Below are 17,256 nucleotides of genomic sequence, written 5' to 3'. Positions count from 1 at the left end.
CAAGAGAGTGAGATAAAAATGAGATAAAAATTAAATTTGCAAGATATTTAAAATTGCAAGATATGTAAAATTTTCTATTTCTATTTCTTCATACCTCCTTCAACTGTGGAGACATATTTGAATAATTAGACTAAAGGTCAGAGCTGAAGAGTTTTTAATTTTAATGTCTATCAGTATGCTGCTAAAATCAAGTGGCCTATATTTTATTTATGCAATTTATTTTTGAGTACTAACGTTAGTGGTGAGTTTTTCAGGAATGGCTTTTGGTCAGCTAACATATTACGTATGAATATAAAAGCATTTGAAATTCAACCCTTGGGTCCTGATTCAGGCATACAGTGCAGCTACAGCTATTGTAATATATTGTTGCATATAAAAACATAAGAAAAAGGCCAGAAAACTACCTTCCAGGGCATCAAAGTCAATCTCCTGAATAAATTTTACAATATTTTCAGAAGTTATGTGTATTGCCTCACATTGGGATCTAAAATACAGTTTCTACTCACACCAATATTCTCATTTGTCTACTGAAGATAGGTATACTACAGGACTATGTCTGTTCTTATCATGGTTTTATAGCATCAGTGGGTTATAGTCACTTCAATGACTGAATGTCAACCAGATACTGTTTCTACTATACAACTCTGAAGGATCTGTAATCACATCAACAATTTATCAGCACTTCTACATTGCCAAGAGTGAAAAATTTGTCTGTAGGGATAGAAGTTCTAAGTTCAAATTAAGGAACTAAAAATGTCCCAGTAAACCTGAACCAGTAATTTTTAACAGCACCTTCTTTTTCTTCACATCAGTTAATAATTCTTGTTTTCTATTCCTCATCAAAGCTCCACAGCTAATAGTCACATCTCCAAAAACACATTATCGTCTCTTATCTAAGGAGATTTTAGAAGAACCAAGTTTAAAGGCATTTTCCCATTAAGTATTTACATTGATCTTCATCAGGATTCTCACTGGAAAGCACCAGCTTTCCAAAGAAGATACTTCCATTGATACAGTGAAAGTACACAGAAATGGTCCTTTTGAGCATAATCATTATTGAGTTGCAAACCAATGTTTGAGTTATAAAAAATAATGCATAACACTTTCAGCATTTCTAGTTGCAAGGGAAACATTATCCTGCTAGCCTAGAATTTGAGTATGTCAACATGAAAACTTGCTTTTACTCCTTAGGTTTACATAGTTAAAATTAATGAAATTCTAATGTTCTGATTAAAAACAACTTTCTTCTTGCATTAGACTGCTCTATGAAAATATCCTTCCTGTGTGCAAATTTGTGTGGGATATGCAAGAAATATATACGATTTTTGGCCCTTCAAGTCACATGCTTCAATATTCTCTTCACATACAAACAAGACTGCAGGAAGATCAAAAGTAAAACCCTGGTCCTATGAAGTCAAGTACAGGGAAGCCAAACCAGCAATTCTGGTGATGCTACAGCTCATTAAAGATGCAAATTAAAAGTACTAACAACATAGAGATTTGCTCAACCTTTTACCAGTATGCAAATCCCTAATCTGATCCTTATACAAGGTTGGTTGATTTATTACAAAGTTTAATAAAGAAGTCTCTTGAGGCATTAAAACTGAAAGTTCACTGTCAGATACATTACTTCAGTACCATAGATTAGGACTGGTCTCACTCCTGGTTGACAAAAAAAAATCTATTTTCAGAATAAATATATTGAATATGCTCTTAGATGGTTCTGCACAGTATTCGTAAGTATTTATGTGTAGAATTTAACCTTGAGTAAAAAGTCTCTTCTACGGTCAAAAGTAGATTCTCTGTCAGGGACTCTATTACAACTTCATCATAGTAACTCCAAAGGGCATGTTTTGAAAGTCAATTCACATTTGGATGCACCTCTTTCCTGTTTCTCTTACAAGATTTATGAAGACACCAAAGATTTCCAAAAGAAATTTCCAAAGAAAAAGGATGAGTTTCTAGTTCCAGTGATTCTACCCCAAGTCTCACAGCATTTAGACCACTGTCTAAATATTTTGATTTCTTCACAGAGCAGTCTGCTGTAACTGAAAGTACAAATAAAATCTTCAGATGACATTCAACATGCATTCTATCATGCATATTTTTTAATACCTTCATCCTTTAAACAAAAAAGTCTGTTCTTTGTGGCTACAGAAAAACTTACCAACATCTCAAAATTTAACTTGAATGTACCGACAAAGAAAACATCATACTGTGCATCTTCTCCAAATGCTTTAAAAAAAAAAAAAAAAAAAAAAAAAGTTTTAAAGATTAAGAGAACAAGCCATAGTTGTACAACACAAAATTGGCTACATAATCAGTCTGAGCTAGTGTACTGGCTGAAAGACTTCATTAATGTAATTAAACATAGAAGCTAAGGTTTAGTATTTAGTTTATAGAAGCTCTTTCAATATTTGTTTATTAGCATAATGGAAAAAGCTGAACATATGGCTGGGAATAGGAATATCTCTCATATCTTACACTAACATTCTGTTCCAATCTCAACTTCAAAAGCTGTGAGTAACTGCTGTTGAGTTTTCTTTCCATATTTTACTAGAAACTGTATACATTATAACATATTTCTGATAGCCTGTAATAAGGTATGCAAAATCATATGTTGCAAAGTAAATACTGAATATTAGCAAAAAAAAAAAAAAAAAAAAAGCATTACATTCTATTTACTATTATTTTTTGTTTGTTTGTTTTTTACAGATACATTCAGTATGGCAGCACCATCACATACACAGCAGAACAAAGAACACTCTGTACTTCTCTGGGTTTATCTTTATAGCTTCCATTGAAATTCAACTAACACAACACTGTAATTACTCCAGTCTTGCTGCAGTTGAAGCAACTCAGAGAGTACAGTTTGGAATCACTTTGTCACATGCCAAACAGCAGGCAGTAAATCTCTGACAACATAAATTAGTCACTTACTGAAATGAAGAGTAACAATTAATCACCTCAGAGAATACCTGGCAGAATTGCTAGCCCCTCAGACCACTATTACTTACTTACAAACACTGTACCATAATTCCAGCACATGCTGTATCACCTCACACAGCTGAAGATGTTATCCATATGTAATGAAAAAAAGGTCAATTATCCCTAAAATTCACCTTGATCATACCATGATAGATAAAATCCCCTGCTAATGTTCGTCTGTGCAAATAAAATCTTAGTGTTATTCATGCAGCATATGTTAGTGGCCTGATCAAATAAAACTAGATTTTATTTATAAGGATGATGCAAAGGTATAATTCTCAGTATTTTTTATTATTATTATTTTTTCCCCACACAAATTTTGTTACACTTTATGGTCACTATTTTCTTTAATAAAATTTCTGATTCCTTATACATAAATTTTTACTATTTTCTTTACCTATGTATCTGCAAAGCATTTTTTAATACACAGTCATAAAATATCCCACTGTGCAGAATATGACATGTCCTGATGCAACTCAGAATGTCAGGAATCTCAGCTGTAAATCTGCTGCAGTAGGAAGAGCACAATTTCCTAAATATTCATCCAGTATAAAAAAACATTTTTTACCTTGTTACTTTGCAGGCAAAAAGGAATGTAAACCTATTATTATGTGCATTTTAACTTCGCTACTTACACCAAACCTAAAACTGTATGTCCAGGAGTTGAAGTGTTAGAAGAGAAAGAAATCAAAGAAAAAAACACTTAAAAGAGTCACTGATCTGTAATCTAGCTCAGATTTTAGAAAATACTCAGCCTTCATATACTGTGTGGATGTGCCCAGTGCTGCCTTGACCTTATGTGCAGAATGTGAACACAACTGCAGTCTCAAGCACAGTTCCACTCTCCCCAGTGTTTTCATCCCATTGATCTTCATCCTGGAAACCCATGATTTTTCCAAGTTGTTAATGCCATCATTTCTCACTCTCTGAAGATACTCCTTACTGACAATCTGCATATTTTGTTCAAATTTCAGGCTCAATTGTGTACATTTTCATCACACTTTTTTGTTGGTTTTTTTTTAATGGATTTTTTCCACCAGTTTAATACAGTATTATAATGAAATGAGAATATTTATTTTTTGCAATTAAAAATATCTATAACACTTATAATAGTGTCAAAACAGTTTATGATTCGCCTATTGACAGGAAAAAAGGTACTTGTGTACCTTACAGTGAGCTTACTGGAAAACTTCTTACTTAAACTGATATGTAAATTCTGTGTCTAGCACATATGCAAACTTTATTTTCAACCAAAATATACATTATGAAATTCCTATAATATTTAATAAAAATAATTTTACAATTCCATTACCAATTTGAATTCCAAATTGATTTCCATATTAATAGAGATTTCATCTGTTCTGTTCTACAGCTGTATTTGACAGGACATTTCTTAGGGTTTTTTTTGTTAACAGTTAATTTTCATAGATCTCAGTCACCTTTTGTCACTTTTTCCTTATTTCTGTCACTTAATATGAACATACAGAATTACTGTTTTCATTTAAAAACAGAAAAACAATCAGGAGATAATAGCATTGCATATGGGATTGAGAAGTGTGCATTTTACAAGTCTCTTGAATAAATGCTTTCTCCAAGGACTCACATAATGAAGATCAGTCTGAACTCATACAGCTGTTCGAAAATATTGCCAATTTCCATTTTCCATTTATACTTGAAACAAATCTATACCTCTGTATCTACACCTCTATCTAATAACTAAGTAGTAATTAAATTCCCACTGTTTTAGCTTAGCCATACAGATCTCCGTCATACATGACACTGAAACCTTAATTTGTTTAGCAATTTTGTCTTCACGCCCATGTTTCCATGACACTTCTTGACACAAGCAAAAAAAGACTGATTCTTCACAAGTCAGTTACAAGATATGAATTAAATGTAGACAAATGCTTCAAAAAAAAAAAAAAAAAAAAAAAACCCTAGAAGGATTTAGAATAGAAAGTCCAGTCAAAAGCCGTTACCTCCTTAAACATGCTAGAGAAGTCCACCTATTAAAATATTGTTTCCCTTATCAACCAGCTAATAAAAAATACAAACACAAAAAGAAATACACAGGGCTTTGTTACTTTTCATTACAGCAGAAGAGAACGAATGATAAACACTGACAGACTATTCCTTTTTATTTTGTGCCTTTGGAGATTCTTTTCCTGTTGATGTAAAATATCGAGCCTCTCTCTCCACTCCTATGCAATAAAAACACAGCCAATTTTTGCTCTAATTTTCAAAAATGTAATTCCATAGTAGGTCCATTAATTTTAACTGGAATACATCAAAATAAGTACCAGTAAGGATAAAACTGGATTTTATGGATTCATCACTGCAGAATATCCATACTGGTTTTACTTTGCAAACAGAAGCCAACAGAGACCACTTCAGTGAGTGGAACACTGGGTGTTGTAGGTCCATTGGTATCTGAGAAAACAGTAAATAAACTGCTGAAATGCATAATAGTACCTATTCTCAAAATTGTTCTTTTTTTTTTTCCACAGTAATACAAGTGATTGTGAGTAACAAGCATGTATTTCAGATGCATTTATTTTCATGAAACCTACTGAAATTCTGTTAATACATACACTGTTGTAGAAACTCAGCCATCAGTTCATGAGTAAAAAGTTAAGAAAGTTAGGAAAAAAATGCTGTCTAAAAATAGTTATTATCAAAGAAGAGCACTACACAATGCACTGCAAGCCCTTATTGGCAATTAAGACTACAGGAAGAAAAAATATTTAGCATTTTGCAGATTTAAGGTTGTGCTTTGTCAGTTGACAGCACAGCTTTAGCCATTTTTTTTCATGTATCACAATTACAACAGTGACATAGTTTTCCACTGTAATTCAGCATAAATTACCTGAACCACTGTAGTATGATGTTACTTCTTTTCCACCTCATCAGTGATAATCTGGTAGCCAGAATTAGTAAGTAAATATTTGGCAAGCCTGGTAAGCAATCCTTTTTTATTACTGAAATTTATAATTACAGTTCTTTTCCTATTCAATAATAGAATATATCCAATTGCTCCTCCTTTTAACATTAATGCTAGGTTTCAAACTGGTGAATGGACAGGAAAGCAACATTAGAGACATTATTCTACTGTTGCTTCCCCTCCTCTACAATGATTTGAACTCAAGCAATAAAGTTAAATGGAAAAGGCACTATACTAGATTTTCAATTACAGCAGAGGCAGGGAGCCACAATTATCCCTTTCATTACTGAAATACTTCTCATAGCTACACAGGCAGCATCCCTGCTGCTGCTACTTCTGCTGTTCCTGTTGCTGTTACTGCTGCTCTTAAATTGAAGTGCCCTTGAAAAGAGATGAGGTTACAGGTCACCAAGTAGAATTTAAAATTGCGAAAAATGTATATTTAAAGGAAAATGGAAAAAAATAATGGAGCTGGAACACAGAGATGTTCAGATATTTTCCCCCTTATCTCTGCTGCAAAGATACGATGTTTCTACAGATTGGTAATAAATTACAGTAGTAGTAACTGCGCCATTGGGTTGTCCATGTGCAAGAAATATGAGCATGAACCCTATCTGTCTTTTAAGAGTGTTTCATTTCAGAGATATTTTGTAGCAAGTATTCACTGCCCGTGATCAAGTAAACCTGCTCCATCTTAAGCTTATCCATTTTTAACATATTACAAATGACCAAGAAGTAGTTAGTATGTTTTAAATTGTTTTGAGCATCTTTGTATTGAGAATGCCATTTCTCAGGAGCAATTTTTTTTTTCGTTGTCCACTTCACTTTGGAAATGGATACCCTTTTCACCCAGTACACAGAACTAACCAAGACTGGAGCTGCAAATCACAAATATTTGCATACCCTTCAAAGTGGTTTACCTCATTCATTTGTGAGGTGGACAGGAATTTACAATCTGCCTATCAGCCTCCTGCGTGATTCACAATTGACTCCTCAGCAGACTGTAAGAAATGATGAGGTAAAAAATAACAAGAAAGGCTCGTATGTCATCTTTTCATGAGAAAAGTAGAAAATTATGACCTATCCTATTAATATTGATGAAGATGGCAAGAATAGTATTAAACTGATATTCAGTAAAGCTTCTGTTTCAGATTAGACAAAATATGTGTCAGAAAGCCTATAAAGTATATGTGGAAAAAAAGAAAACTGTCTACTCAAGACTTCCTAAAACAAAATATTCATAGCTGTGTTTCAAAGTTAAAACAGCAGAAAACTTTTATAACAGTGGTCCCTGACAAATAACAAAATAAAACATCTTCATCACCAAGCAAGAGACTTAGAACTTGTCAGTTAACATACGTGCTAGAAGTATGTTGCATGGAATATGTTGCATGTCAGTGTATCACAAGAGAGTTGCTATCATGCATAAGTCTCAGTGAAAATTCCAGTCACTAAGAAATAGCTGCCAATTCATGAAGATTTGCAGACGAATAATCAAGTCTAGAGAAGATGCTGGATACAAGAAACATCTGCTAACCTCAAAAGACCATTATATGTTCTTTTAAGGAAAAAAAAAAAAAACGAAAAAAAACCACTTCTCTATCCTGTTACAGCATAGTTTTCAAAATACCATGCCAAACTTTAACAAGAAAAAAATTAAAAACAAAGCTTTATGAAATATCCAAACACCTTATTTTGTTCTTCCAGTTTTGGATCAGGAAAAGGTTGGGATTTTTTCTTTTTTCTTTTTTCTTTTTAATCAAGTGAAATAATTTGCTTCTTCAAGCTCATGATAATTGTATAAATAAAATCACATGTATGCTAATAAATTATATCTCATAAATGCTAGAAAGTGTTTACTGCCCAGATTTTATATATATATATATCATTAATAATAATTAATATTATTAATATATATATTATTAAAAATAATATATATATACATATATTAAAAGGGAGGGTGGGGGAAACACAGAGGATAGAAGGATGGAGTGCCAAACTCTTTCCTATGATGGTACCATAATGGCAATCATTAGTGTATGATCCTTTTCTGACTTTCTGACTATCAGGTATAGATACTGCAGCTCAGAATCTCAGGCCTTTGTCTCTGAGGTGAATCATCTTTCTTAACTCTAAAAATCTTTCTTGGTATCTTGGCAATTTACACCCTTACTGAACTATTACTCTGCAGCAGAGTGCAAGTCACTCTTTCTGTCACTGTGTGATAGTTTCTGACCCCAGAATTTTCTGTGGCAAAATAATTGCCTGTTATTACAGAAGTAGAACGAAAAAGTATTCAGATCTACCACAAAGTCGGCATCTTTCTGTGCAAATAATCATATGTTGCCTACCTAGGGAAAAGAATTATGCGCAATTTTAATAACTACATAATCACACTTTGTACGGGTTTTATAGAAAATTAAGAACTCAATTTCTATTCTTTTGTTTTCTGTTCCTCAAATCTCATTCAACTTCAGCAAATTGGATATTAAGTGCAATGAGTATTAAGTATCATTTATTCAGTATTTTCTTTTTCCTACAGAGAGAATGAGAACCATTAGTACCTTTGTTAGGAAATATCTGTTCTATTGTTTTGTAGTTGTGTATGTAATAGCACTCCCTATATCTCACAAGGGCTATCTTGGAAACAAAATAAGCACAAAGAGGGCAATTAATATGGTGAAGAGCATCTCCTTGCCTTAAATGGAGAATTTTAACAATAGGTACATTTCAGTTCTCAAAGGAGAACAATGATGGAAGGAGATAGCTTCGAGTTTACTAATGGAGTAGCTAAGACAAGCATGGGACTGTTAGTCACCTAATTCCCTAACCCTAAACTCAGGAACACCTGTTGAGACAAGTAGGAGATCAATTTAGAACAATGGAAAGAACACACTTTTTTTAAATGGTGGCCAGAAAATCTGCAATTAGATGAATTCATAAATGATAGGCTTGCAAACTAAATGCTGAGGTGAACAGTTGGGATAATTAATTGTATGACTGTGGAGAAGTATGATGAAAATGAATACCAGATATTAGTCAGATTTGTGTGCCTTCCCTAAACATTATTTATCACTGTCACTGAACTTGATGGACCATTTGATCTGATCCAGAAGAGCATCTCTTGTATTTTTCACACTATTTCAACATGCTAAGCACAAGAATTATTCTTAATCATACCACATGGATTAATTTCAGCATTTGCTTTAAATACTTTTCTACCCTCTTACCCTTAATATATACATCAGGATTCAAAACTAAGGACAATACAGAAATGTTTGGAACGCATGCAACGATTTGCTAAGTACATTCATAAAGGAAATTTATAGAAAAATATTCCAGTCCAGGCATTTGGTAGTCAAGTCTTCCTGTGAATCATCCAGGAAAAAGACCTTAAGAAACATAAATATATGATTGCATGTTATTCATTATTCAAATATTCCCTTCTATAATCAATGCTATTTAGTAGATTCCACACATTTCAGAGCTGAAATAATATCCCTGGATTCATTTCTCTGAGGTATACGCTAAGGGATAAGCAACACATCCAAAAGCAAGAAAAAAGAAATTAAATATGCTTATGCTAAAGCCAAACAAAAATAAACGAAGAAACACTAGACTGCTTATTAGAAAACAGTACAAATTGCAAGACATGCTAAGATACTCCCTTTTCTTCCCATTTAGGAGATTCACTGAGTAGATTTGCTGCTTGTACGTTAAATATAAATGTAAACTGAAAAAAAAGAGAGTATCATCATTGCATTCATGAATACTAATTGAAGAATATAACAAACATAAGAAAACAACACATAAAAATCCTTTTCAAATAAATCCATTCTCCTTCACGATGACATCCACAAGAAGATCTTTACAGAGAGGAGTTCTCTTCCTCTGAAGGCACCAAGCAGAGTCCTTGTACCTCCTGGGATTTTAGAAACATCAATCTCTTCAGCACACTCTCTTTGGTTTCTACCTTTCTAATTACTACTTGCTCTCTCCTTCTTTGCTCTTTCTCCAGTATCTTAGATCATCCCAACTTTTCCCACCTACATAACTGTTGCCTACCACATTGAGTTACTGCAGACCTAGAGAAAGATGCAAATATGTCTTTGAGCCAGCTGCCTCTTATCAACTCAGCCAAAGTAAAGCTGAATGCCAGGAAAACAAGAAACAGGAGGTAGGTAGGATAAAAGACTGGAAGTATGGACAGAATGCCTAATATCTGCAGCAGGAATGAGAAGAGAAACTATTATTGCCCAGGCTACCTTCACTTTTCCTAAACAATTTTCTCACAACTACTGTGATGAGCTTTTCCTAATTTTTATTTCTACGCAATGAAAGGTGATAAGCCAGTAACTGATCTTGAAAAAAAGATTGTTGTTCTATAAGACTGCATGTTCCAAGAGATTAACTACTTTACTTCTTCTTTTCTTTTTTTTTTTTTAATTTTTTCATTCTTCTATTACCCATGAGTCAGAAAAGAAAATATTACAATCTGTGATGAAGGGCAAAAAGAAACTCAGCTATATTACTTAGGAGCAAAACCAATAGCCGACAGTTTAAGGACAGAGGATCTATAACCTTTGTCTAAAAACGGTGCTATAGAAGTTCTTCCATCTTACCGCCTCTTCAGAGTTGCACTGCACAACTTAAAGGACCTGTGGACAGAATCTGATCTTAATTTGGAACAAACTTAATCCAGCTTGAATTAAAATTGGTATAAAACTCAGCGTCTCTAGCTCCTGACATCAACTGTTAGTTATTCAGAAAAATAGAGCTATCTGTCAGTATGAGCAATGATCCATAACATATGATCACATTGCAAGGATTCATTCCTAAAGTTAATTCTGACCTTTGCTGCAGTAGACAGCAGAACACAACACACTGTATTCAGCTATTGACGTGAAACTCAACATTAAAAAAAAATACTTCAGGCTTATTATTAGGCTTGTCCTAAAATACTTAAGGAACACAGGCCAAATTGCCATTTGTATACCTAAAAAATGGCAGACCATGCTGAATTGTATTTGTCATTAAAATTACCTAACATATCACTTACTAAATATGAAGTATACCTACACACTTCTAAATATCAACCACACATTTCAACAAAAGCAGAAATGTAGTGATGTTTTTCCCTGAGTGTTTCCTTTGTTATTATAGTAAACACTGTAAAGACTAATAAACGTACCCTTGGAAGGACTTTACTGTCCATAATTTAATTTTCATTTAAGTATGGCACCCAGAAATACAGAAAACTGGAGAAAAATTATTTGTCATATAAGTTGTCAAACTTTTTTCTGAAAGAGTAGCTTTCATTCTCTTCAAAAATGATAAAAATGCATTTTGTATATATTTACATAGTTGTTTATCAAATTAAAAGCATGCGTATGAAAATTTAATTGAACAATCATCATTTTTTCCCAACTTAGCAAGGATTTGCCATCAGGATCTAACAGATCTCCCCCAGGAGAATCCCAGATCTTCAGTTATTGGTATACTGAAATTCTGAGTTACAACAGTGTGCTGGATGTGATGTTTACAAATAAAAAGATACATGAGAAGTATGAATTTTGGGCATTGCAGAGTTAACATATCACTTTCAGAGGATGCAATAAAAAGTTTCAAGAATAGAATTAGGACAAAGGAAAGTCATTTATCAGGAATTATTAATTTCTTATAGCTTATTGTTACACTCGTCTGGCTATCCCTCTCATGTGTACTCTATATTACTTCTTTTAATGGTTTTAGAGTGAAATACTCTATAACATTACCATATACATTGCCTTGCCAACAGCTGTTGTCCATTTTTCAGGCTCTTCAATATTACATGGCATTTTAAATAAATGAAAATCTCTTGGTGTCTTGAACAACCTTGCTGTTGACTCTCATGAATCAAAATACAAAAACGCAAAGGAAAAAAAAAAAAACAATTCACTGTAGCTCAATTTCAAAGGTCCATCTCTCAACTGTTTTCAAGTTTCTGCATAGCTATCAGTCCTTTGTTTTATTTGACAGAGAAGAGGTTTTCAGATGCAAATGTTTGTGATAGCAGTAACATAGCAATGACACTTAGCAATCCATTTTTCTTATTGCTGACAAAAAGACAGCACTTTTTTTTCCCCTAAAACCTAGGCTTGAGTCCTTCAAAGTATTTCTCACCTGATCTCTGAAAATAGAAAGAGCCTCTCCCCACAGCTGATGTTCAAGGTAACATAAGTAGCCTAGTTCATGCATTAGTATTATCTTCAATTAATTCTGGTTTTGTTTGAATCTTCAGGTCATGTTCCTATCAGTGAATACCTGTAAGTATTCCTTCTAATGATTTTCCAGTATTTCTTTTTATGTAAGTTGCTATTAAAAAAGTAGTTTTAAGGAATAAAATTCTTTATTACAGATTCACAACATTGTTAATTAGTAATTTTCCTAGTCTATAATGAGTAACACAGGGACTTTGTGCCCACACTCTGGGTAAGTACTCTCAGTCTTTCAGCTCTTAATGATGTACTTTCTTTCTCTCTCTTTTTCCTCCTTCATTTTTTCATTTGTCTCCAAGACAGAATATCAGTATTTTACAGACAGAGAATAAGAAAAACATCAAAATCTTGAAGATTTTACTGGCAAAAGAAAACCATTCTCTGCCAACTCAACCACTTAAAAAGCTGTTAATATTTTCTCCCTTACTACAACCATACATCAATATAGCTTTGAAAGAATCACGATCCAGAACAAAAACATGCAAGAAGAAGTAGGTTCAAATAAATACTCACACTCTGTATGTTTATCTAAATCAAATCTCCGAAGTCTTTCAAATTTGTTCACTCCAACCTGTAAAGCCTCCTTAACAGATCTTTAAGATCTCATCAGATCATTTTGGTCATTGAAGACATATTGTGCAATAAATAAAAAATATCACATAAGGAGACTGAAGACTGACACACACACACAAACTGATTTATTTATTCAGAAATTCCTATTCCAGTCAGTCATAGTCACAGTAATTCACACTGTCAAAACCTATAACTTCTGGCACAGTTTATCAACATATATTTTTTCATTTGATTTCTCAACTTATATACATTTATGCACTATTCCAGTCTTCCATAAGCTGATTTCAGAGTAACAGCTGCCTTTATAGAACATACAATTTTCTGAGTTTTTACTAAGATAAGTCATTTTTTCATCTATATTCATTGCGAGTTACAAGAGTCATCCTTAATTTTAGCTCTTTACATTTTAGGATCTTGTAGAGCAACATTTGGAGCATTCATAATGCTTCTCCTCAGCTCTCTCCCTTGGGACACAGACACCCACTGAAAACATGAAATATTTATTTTGTTACCTTAAAATTCATGGAATCCCATCTGTAGCACTACATTTAGCTCTGGGATCTCTAACGTAAGAATGACACAGACCTGTTGGAGCATGTCCAGAGGAGGGCCACGAGGATGATCAGAGGCTGGAGAACTTCTCCCATAAAGAAAGGCTGGGAGCTGCAGTTGTGCAGCCTGCAGAAGGTACTGGGGAGACCTCACAGCAGCCTTCAGGGAACTAACAAGGAACTATAGGAAAGCTGGAGAGGGATTCTATATCAGGGAGTACATTGACAGGAAAAGGGTGATGGGCTTTAAACTACAACAGGGTAGATTTAGATTGGATATTAGGAAGAATTAATCCACCATGACAGTGGTGAGGCACTGGAACAGGTTGCCCAGATCAAGTTGCTGATGCCCTATCCCTAGGAGTGTTCAAGGCGAGACTGGATGAGGCTCCGAGAAATCTAGTCCAGTGAAAGATGTCCTGGCCTGTAGCAGGGGAGTTGGAATACATGACATTTAAGGTCCCTTCCTAGACAAACTATTATATGATTGTATGATTCTATGACTCTTGAAAACATCCTCTGGAGGTCCCTTAAAATCTCAACCATTTGGTTATTTTATGATTACGGACATACAAATGTTGTACAACAAATACTTCAAGGAGAGAGAAAGAAAGATACTCTTCCATGTGGGCAAAAGCATCGCACTCTTCCCTTAGCTTTCTTGTTTATTACTTTAGGCAGCTTTTTTTAATAAGCTTTTAGTGAATTTCACTGTTGAAGTCCTAACTGGCTCCCTGCATCATATCAAAGCTACTGAACCCATCAAGAGATATACATTATATTTTTTTTTGAGATCTGCTCTGTTTGCTCATATTGTTTGTTTTCATTTCTTTCTCCTCTTTCAGTTTTAATATCTTTTATGAATTTGCCTTGAAATAAAGTAATAATATCTTTGCAGTAAGTTTCTTTTCTAGCCTGAGTAACACAGGAATTAAATGTTAACTTTGTGTTAAACTTAACAATCTAAGATGAGATGAGATGTGCCACTAATCTATATGCCACTAATTTTATAAATTTGCATGTGTGTACTGGCTCTGACTATATAGTTATTATTTCTGAAATCTACATTTGTAGGTTTATTTTCCATGAAGAACAACTGTCAGGATAACAATTCCCTCCATCATTTGGAGTTATTATATTTTTAGAGAGATAATCGCTTTATGCATTAATATTTCCAAGCATCATCCCATTTATCCTATTTCTTTGGAAAATAATTGCTGAACTATGGTTCTTTAAAGAAATCACAACAGAAGTGGTGCTATCTAATTTATTTAAAACAGCTTCTGGTTAGAAATAGCAAAATAAGCAATGATAATGCAAAAACTTTTTTAAAAATAGGTTTTGTTTCAGCTACAGCTGATTATGCATTTTCTTCCTCCTTAGGGTGTTAAAAATCAAAAAGCTAAGTTTTATCAAAATGGTTGATTGTGTAGCAAAAGATGCAGATAAAATGACACTAGTATCTACTGGCATTTCTAGATTCAAGACAACTCTGAGTCAGTGATTCAAGCCATTAATCTGACTAAAAAGAGCACTACTCTAACATCAATTTCTGCAGTAAGAATCACCTTCCTTGTCACCTCCTCAAGCTTCACCTTTATCCAGATGCTCCGTGGTATAACAGCAAAGTGAAAATATAACCCTAGGAGTGAAAGATGAGTTGTAGTGGTTCTATAACCATTGCAAAGTAAATAGCTCAAGGCCACTTTTCAAAAGAGGTAGTTAATTATACTGAGTTTAAGGTTACTTTATTATATTTATTTGTTCAACAGTTTCATTATTTCCTTATGAAAGGCAAAAAATGATTTAAATATAGAAAGACACCTTCTTGTTCCTCTTCATAATAATAAAAGTCATAGTAAAATAACAGAAGACATTCATATAGGAGGAGGAAAAAATGGTGGTATGGAAGCAGAGGCCGAATCTTCCAAACAGTGCTCTGCTACATTTTGCTGCCATGCCACAGATGGCAGCAGAGGGACAGTCTGACAAAATGCTGTATGACATGGAAGTGTTTATGAAGCAAAGGTGGGATCCACTGACATTGATCAGTGCTTGTTGAACGTCTATGGGAACCAAACAGTGGACGTCAACACAGTGAGGCGGTGTGTGGCAGCAGTGGTGACAGTGACAGTGGGTCACCTCCACTGGTGCAGATTTTTATGAGCACACCATGCAGGCTCTTCTTAATTACTGATGAAAATCCATAGCTAATGGTGGTGACTGTATTGAAAAACAGTTTTGTAGGTGAGAAATAGCTCTATCAAGTGGTGTTATTGTGCTCTTTGTTGTCATTTCCATGGAAATAAATAGGAAACATTACTTTCAGGGAGACCTACGTATCAATATGATGACCTTTGTTTTAACATCAACAATAGTAGGGGAGAAATCATTCAAACCTTTTTCAATAAAAACTTAAATAGTAGAGAAGACTCAGTAATAAAAGTATGTTTTTTGCAATGTGCTCAAATGCATTATTTCAATTAATGTTTCAAGATTAAAAATCTCTATTTTTGATGTGAAATCACTTTCACTTTATTTAATTTTAAATGGTATAAATATAATCAGCACTGAAAAAAATTTCTTTCCTAAGCAATACCAGAGTTACTGAGTGGACAGGAGAGGACCTTTGACAAAACTTCATTATCTGTATACTGACAGCTCTGCTGTCAGACAGAAGTCCTTCTCCACAATTTTTTCCTGCTTTGGTTGTTAAATGAATGGAGGCCCACTTTCGATTGTTTCTGTTTGCAAAAACATGGTAGAGCAATCAATGAGGAAAAATCATCGAAAAACAAAAAAGGTTAAGTACTTAGGGAACTGAGGTTAGCTCACAGGCTCCCCTTCTATAACCTACCAGAGATCAGGTGCATATATATGGTGCACAGACAAATACAGACATAAAGACATTCTGCTCACCCCTTCTTATCAGTTCTGTTGTCACAAAATAACCACTTGCCTGTTCACCTCTGCAGCAGGAATTCATGTGTATCTGAAAACGTAATGCGGTTGTCAAAATGACAACAATCTTGTGTTTGGCGCTTCAACATCTGAACAAAGAGCTAGCGGAAAATGTGTGAAATATGTTTAAAAAAAGTTCTTTGGATGTTAAAGTAAAATTCCCTCTGGACTTTAAAGAACAGCAGGGGGTCAGTCAGGAAAAAAATATTGGTATTGCAAGGCTTTTGAATAAATATCAGTAACATCAGATGCAATCTGTTGACTTGAATTTGATATTACAGCCTACATGCCAGACAAATCAGCTCTATTTGAACTAAAATTAAATGAAGCAGTTGCTGCAAAACATCAGTGCATACTGCAAAGAGTTTTCTTATCAGTGACACTAGTCCAAATCCTCACCAGGCGTAAATTGAAACAGCTAAAATGTAATTTAGTCAGCAAAAATCCGCCAATAACACCAACATCACTTGCCCACCATCTTCATTTTATCATCCTCACTCTACATTTTAGAGTAAACTAAGGATTTTTTTAAGTTATTATTTTCTTTCCAATCTTTTTACAGAAGGATTTATATAAGTTGTTTCTGTATATCTCCCCCATTGGTACTGTAGTTCTGAGAGTTAGAATACATTCCCAGGACAACTCTGAATTGCTTAAACAAATGTCAACTGCAAAAATACCTAACTTAGAGGCAAGGCATCCAAGTGAAGAAAATCCGTGAAGTAGGGAATATGGGACAACAGTTTTCTTACTGATACAACATGACTACACTGATGATAGCTTGTTAGAAGTCTCAATCCACCTGCTGTAGGTCTTCTGCCAAGTATGAACTGTAATGGCAGGAAGAGTCATTATAACCTTATTAGCTAAAATGATGATTGCTCTTTTGGGCCAATAAAATAACAACTAACACCAGTTTTTGGCAAGTATCACTTTGTCACCCACTAAGCCTGTGTATGATACTGAGAACTGAAGGGAAATGCAT

The sequence above is a fragment of the Gallus gallus genome, chromosome 4 (assembly GCF_016699485.2).
Source record: "Gallus gallus isolate bGalGal1 chromosome 4, bGalGal1.mat.broiler.GRCg7b, whole genome shotgun sequence".
NCBI classification, from domain to species: domain Eukaryota; kingdom Metazoa; phylum Chordata; class Aves; order Galliformes; family Phasianidae; genus Gallus; species Gallus gallus.
The sequence above is the reverse complement of the archived record's forward strand: the minus strand, read 5'-3'. Positions refer to the sequence as shown.